The sequence below is a fragment of the Sinocyclocheilus anshuiensis genome, unplaced genomic scaffold (genome assembly GCF_001515605.1).
Source record: "Sinocyclocheilus anshuiensis isolate Anshui unplaced genomic scaffold, SAMN03320099.WGS_v1.1 scaffold306, whole genome shotgun sequence".
Classification (NCBI taxonomy): domain Eukaryota; kingdom Metazoa; phylum Chordata; class Actinopteri; order Cypriniformes; family Cyprinidae; genus Sinocyclocheilus; species Sinocyclocheilus anshuiensis.
Window position 1 is genome coordinate 2,132,928 of NW_015544175.1, and position 5,908 is coordinate 2,138,835.

At 35.1% G+C, this 5,908-nt stretch overlaps 1 pseudogene; it reads left to right on the plus strand.

Moving 5' to 3' along the window:
* Positions 1-3,125, plus strand: part of LOC107696088 (RAB6-interacting golgin-like) — a 7,103-nt pseudogene extending 3,978 nt beyond the window's left edge.
* The last annotated feature ends 2,783 nt before the right edge of the window (positions 3,126-5,908 follow it).

A 5,908-nucleotide genomic window follows, 5' to 3' on the forward strand; every position in this document is an offset into this window, starting at 1 on the left:
GCTACAGGAACGCCCTTTCACAATTTTGTATCACTCCGCTTGTTCTAGCCGGGTCTATGTTTTTTTTTAATTATTCACTGAGCTAATCGTAGAGTACGTTAGTTACTATAAGAAGAAACGTCTAGCTTCGCGGTCTCTCTCTCTCTCTCATTCGGATGCACGTCTTGCCGCATTGTTTCTCTCTTATAACCTCATTATTTATCACTAATAACCTAACTGAAGCAGCACGTGCCCTTGATACGAATTCTAAAAGTGACGTATGTTTAACTGTCAACTTGAGCTTTGAATCTGTGGCGGAAGGAAGTAGTTCCGCACAAAAGAGGGTTTTATTAGGCACTCCGTTGTTTCTTGTTTAATTACACACGTTCCGTCGAACTGTTGTATAAACGCAATATCACTCTCGTACTCGAGCGATACCGGCTCTATATCAGCGGCAGTGATTGCCTCTGGCCTAATCACAGCCATAATGATATAGAGCCGGTATCACTCGAGTGATATTGCTCATAGATATATAATATGGGAGAGCAGGATGAATTGAGCCAGTTTTTACTTAAGGTATGTTTAAAGCGAGCACATGACAGTAATGTACGTACATTTCAGGATGTAGTGCATCCTTGGGAATAATCACTTTGGATCTAAAATAAACCACTTCCAAAATATGGCTTTCAAAAAAAAGTGGTCTCTTGGCTCAACTTGCCCCCATTCGGGGGTAAGTTGAGCCACATGGAGTTAAACTGTGCCACTGATTATACTGAAGTAAAACTGAACATTTTCACCTCATTCTATATCAAAAGAAGAGAAAGTCAATAAAAATGACCTCTTAAAATCTATGTGTGAGCCTTGTGATGGACTGGCCATCCATGCAGGGATTTTCCTCGCCTGTGGCTCAAGACGCTGCGTTGGGATCCAGCTACCCTAATAAGGACAAAAAGGTTTGGATAATATAATGGATGGATGGATGATTTCTGAGAAATTTTATTTAAAGATACAGTTCACAACTTTGAAAGCATTTTTAAAATTATTTAAATTTCAGAACAAAATAAGGTTCAAATTGAAGAATTAAAAAAAATAAAAAACTGAGTGCAGTTGACCATAAGGAACCGGACTAATAGTACTCAACATCCCACTTATAAATGTTGCGGGGAAATACAGTTTCATAAAACTTCAATGGCCAATTTTCATAAACAAGGCCTATTTAAAATTTTGAGAACAAAATCAAGTTAAAAAAAAAGAACAAAATAAAAAATGTTTAGTCTAAAATTAATGAAATATCATGTAGTATTACAGTAAAATTATACTTTATAATCATAAGAAGGGGTGAGCCACTGGCTCAACTTACCCCAAGACTGTCGGCTCAAATTACCCCACTCTAAACATTTTAACAAACTTGTATCATTCAGCAGTTTAGAGCTAACATCATGCTAACAGTATAGCCTCATATTATAACCTCCTAAATCACAAACACATGCATGATATTTTTTCAGTATATTTGTCTGTAATTGTTCAGACACAAGAAGTATGAGTCCTTGAACATAAAAAAAATCACTTTGAACTCCAAAAAAAACAGGGTTTTTTAAAACTAAATGTAGTTACCAATTATTCCACGGGCCTCTCTCAATCACAGAGTGAGTAAAATGGTTAACTCTTCAAACATATCACCAATTTTGTTGTCTAGAAACATGGGGTGGCTCAACTTCCCCACAGGCTCAAATCACCCCGTTCTCACCTAAAATATTTTAGTAATAATTTAGAATAATCTTGAATTTTTTTTTATAACAATTTATAAAATATTTTAATATGCCTTTGAGAATCATTTACCAGGGCAGGAATCTTTCTATTTATTTTATAAACGCTCTGCTCAGTTGAGTATGTACTTGTATTGGAGTACAGCAAAATAGTTGCGATTCCTGTGTGCACAGCAAGCTTAGGATATGCATTTCTATACTTCTAACCATCCTGTCTCTGCCAATCTCTTATTGTTGACAGGAAGCGCTTTGAGAAAGCAGAGGCTGAGTATGTTGCCGCTAAGATGGACTTGCACAGGAAAACGGAAGTGAAAGAGCAGCTGACAGAGCACCTGTGTGCAATCATCCAACAGAATGAGCTGTGCAAGGCCCGCAAACTAGAGGAGTTGATGCTTCAGCTAGAGCTTAATGCTGAGGAAGTCCCCAGCCCAGAGGAAACGGATCTAGAGGACAAAGAGAAGGAGGCCAACTCCCAGCCTGTTACTGAAAACGGTCCTGCAGCAGACACGGAGGGGTGTACAGAGGTGGACGGCTCAAGTATGAGCAAAGACAGTTCCATTACAGAACCAAAGATCAGCCAAGACGATCAGGAGAGCAAAGCAACAGATGTTTCTGCAGATGGGCTAAGCTAGCTTCCAAACATCATCAGTTTAATAGAGGCTGTATGACGGTTTACATAACACTTGCTACCAGCTTTAAAAATTGTGAGTGTCGAACAATCCAACAGTCCTGCATTTTGTGAGGATAAAAGACAGCCTCCGTCTGATATTGATGTCAGTTAAGTTTCCAAATACTGTGAGGGTTATTCCATTGCTTCTAACATTAAAAATGGCTTAACATTATGGGACTCCAATATTGATTATGATCTGTTAAGCTTGGTTTTTGGTTTTCATTGAGAGTGCTACATGATCCTAAATATGGGAAGTTAAAAAAGTGCTATGTATTTTATTGTGGTTTCTTTGGCTGTCAGTCATTTGTACAATTTAATCTGTCTTCCATTAAGTAAATGGACTACAAGTCTCTTGAAAACACTATAAAAATACTAAATACTGTTAACTTTACTGATTGTTCCATAACTTTGGCCTTATTCGAAATGGAATAGTGCCATATGGTGGTGGTTTGTAGTTGTGATTTATTTCACATGATGTTGCACAAGTGAATGGTGGAATCTTTTATCTGTATATGGCTTGTCTCATAAAAATAACTTGATGCGAATGTTAACAAATCAATAACAGCAGATTTTATCATACAAAGCTGACTGTTTGCTCAGCACAGAACCGTTCTTTTTGTACTGTAGGGGAAAAAAACTATTGGAGTGTGGGAAGTGGAATGCCTTTTTTATATATATACATATGCTGTATGTATATAATTTATACTTTTCTAATAAAACTGATTCACTATGTAGAGCTTTTCACCGACACTAAAACATTTAACATTATATAATAGTATGTTTATGTTATTCTGTTTGATGTTATTATTTAAAAGGTTTTTGAAAGGCTATAGCTTTTACTTGTTTTACATTAAAAAAAAATATATATATTTTATGAATGTCATGCATTTGAATATATTTGTGTGCATTATAATGGACATAAAATATGCTATGAATTCAGTTGTTGGTGAATAGAGTGTTTTAATATTGTAACAAGTTTTGTGCTTTTTTTTTTATTGCGCACCTCATGGCACGTTTGAAATAACCCTTTGGAATCCCGTTTGCAGTTTTGCTTGTCTTTTAAACATGGGTTAAAGTGGTAATGCATTCTTTATTTGTAAAGAATATGGAAACTGTTGATCTCATGTTTTCATATAACGGTTTATAACGAACGGTTCTGGAAAGCCACGAAGCCCATTCAAATGTCTCTCGACTTCTAAGGCTCCTTATATTCACCTTAAACTTTACAGCGATTCAGTAACGTCTGGACAGCCTTTGAGAAATACATAGACAAATGTTTGTAAATTAATATGTCGTTTTTTCTGTCAAACTTAAATTCTTGCTAGAATATTGCACTTTTATCCATCATAGGCTAAAAGCAAAAATATTAATACTAATATTAATGTGCTTAACAGTAAAACGTATTAAATAAAGTCATTCGCTGTAATTGTATGAAATCACCACAATATGAAATACAATATTCTCTTCTTTTCTATTGGGGCCAGTTGCATAAAAGGTTTAGACTAGTCTTACAGGCTAGTCATTCATTTTTTTCTTTAAAACTGGTCAGCATTTTTTAAATTCAGTTACATAAAAGCATACATTAGTTTAACTTGAATCCCAAAATAAGACCGATTACCCCTTGGCTAACAGCTAGTTGGTCAAACTTATACTTAAGACGTTGTCTTAACATAGAGGCTAAGTTTATGCAACTAATAATATTACAATTATGCAATATTGTAATATTCAATATTCAATATTCATGTTTGACTTTATAAAACATGGACTGACAAATCCTGGAAGTAAATAGAGCAAAGAAGATTTTCGTAAAGCCCAGTTTGTGAGAGCGCATTTCTGATGGATGTGCTCTCAGTCCGTCGGGACAGGTTGAAAAGACTCCGTAACCCGAGAAACTCTGGGGGAGTCAACTTTTACTAAAACATTCTGCCTTCTGGCAATTCATGGGTTATCCGGTTTTGATCATGATTAGGTTACCCTCATGCAACATGATGTAAAATGAAAAGCAACGACTGTTAATGTTATTTCTTTTTAAAATTCATTACGGTAATTTATATATTTATATATATAATATTTTATGAATGTCATGCATTTGAATATATTTGTGTGCATTATAATGGACATAAAATATGCTATGAATTCAGTTGTTGGTGAATAGAGTGTTTTAATATTGTAACAAGTTTTGTGCTTTTTTTTTTATTGCGCACCTCATGGCACGTTTGAAATAACCCTTTGGAATCCCGTTTGCAGTTTTGCTTGTCTTTTAAACATGGGTTAAAGTGGTAATGCATTCTTTATTTGTAAAGAATATGGAAACTGTTGATCTCATGTTTTCATATAACGGTTTATAACGAACGGTTCTGGAAAGCCACGAAGCCCATTCAAATGTCTCTCGACTTCTAAGGCTCCTTATATTCACCTTAAACTTTACAGCGATTCAGTAACGTCTGGACAGCCTTTGAGAAATACATAGACAAATGTTTGTAAATTAATATGTCGTTTTTTCTGTCAAACTTAAATTCTTGCTAGAATATTGCACTTTTATCCATCATAGGCTAAAAGCAAAAATATTAATACTAATATTAATGTGCTTAACAGTAAAACGTATTAAATAAAGTCATTCGCTGTAATTGTATGAAATCACCACAATATGAAATACAATATTCTCTTCTTTTCTATTGGGGCCAGTTGCATAAAAGGTTTAGACTAGTCTTACAGGCTAGTCATTCATTTTTTTCTTTAAAACTGGTCAGCATTTTTTAAATTCAGTTACATAAAAGCATACATTAGTCTAACTTGAATCCCAAAATAAGACCGATTACCCCTTGGCTAACAGCTAGTTGGTCAAACTTATACTTAAGACGTTGTCTTAACATAGAGGCTAAGTTTATGCAACTAATAATATTACAATTATGCAATATTGTAATATTCAATATTCAATATTCATGTTTGACTTTATAAAACATGGACTGACAAATCCTGGAAGTAAATAGAGCAAAGAAGATTTTCGTAAAGCCCAGTTTGTGAGAGCGCATTTCTGATGGATGTGCTCTCAGTCCGTCGGGACAGGTTGAAAAGACTCCGTAACCCGAGAAACTCTGGGGGAGTCAACTTTTACTAAAACATTCTGCCTTCTGGCAATTCATGGGTTATCCGGTTTTGATCATGATTAGGTTACCCTCATGCAACATGATGTAAAATGAAAAGCAACGACTGTTAATGTTATTTCTTTTTAAAATTCATTACGGTAATTTATATATTTATATACGGTAGTGCTGTCCATTGACCCTGGTGCTGATTAGACGACCGCGAGCTGTTACTTCGCTAATTAAAATTAAAGTGCCTCCCTCTGTGCTCGCGTTCATATCCTGCGCGGAAAACACACGCGCGCTCTGATGATAGTGTCAGAGGAATTTAATTTAGCCTGTCGCTCAACTTTCCATCCAAAACTTGTTCAAGTCACACACATATATATATATATATATATATATATATA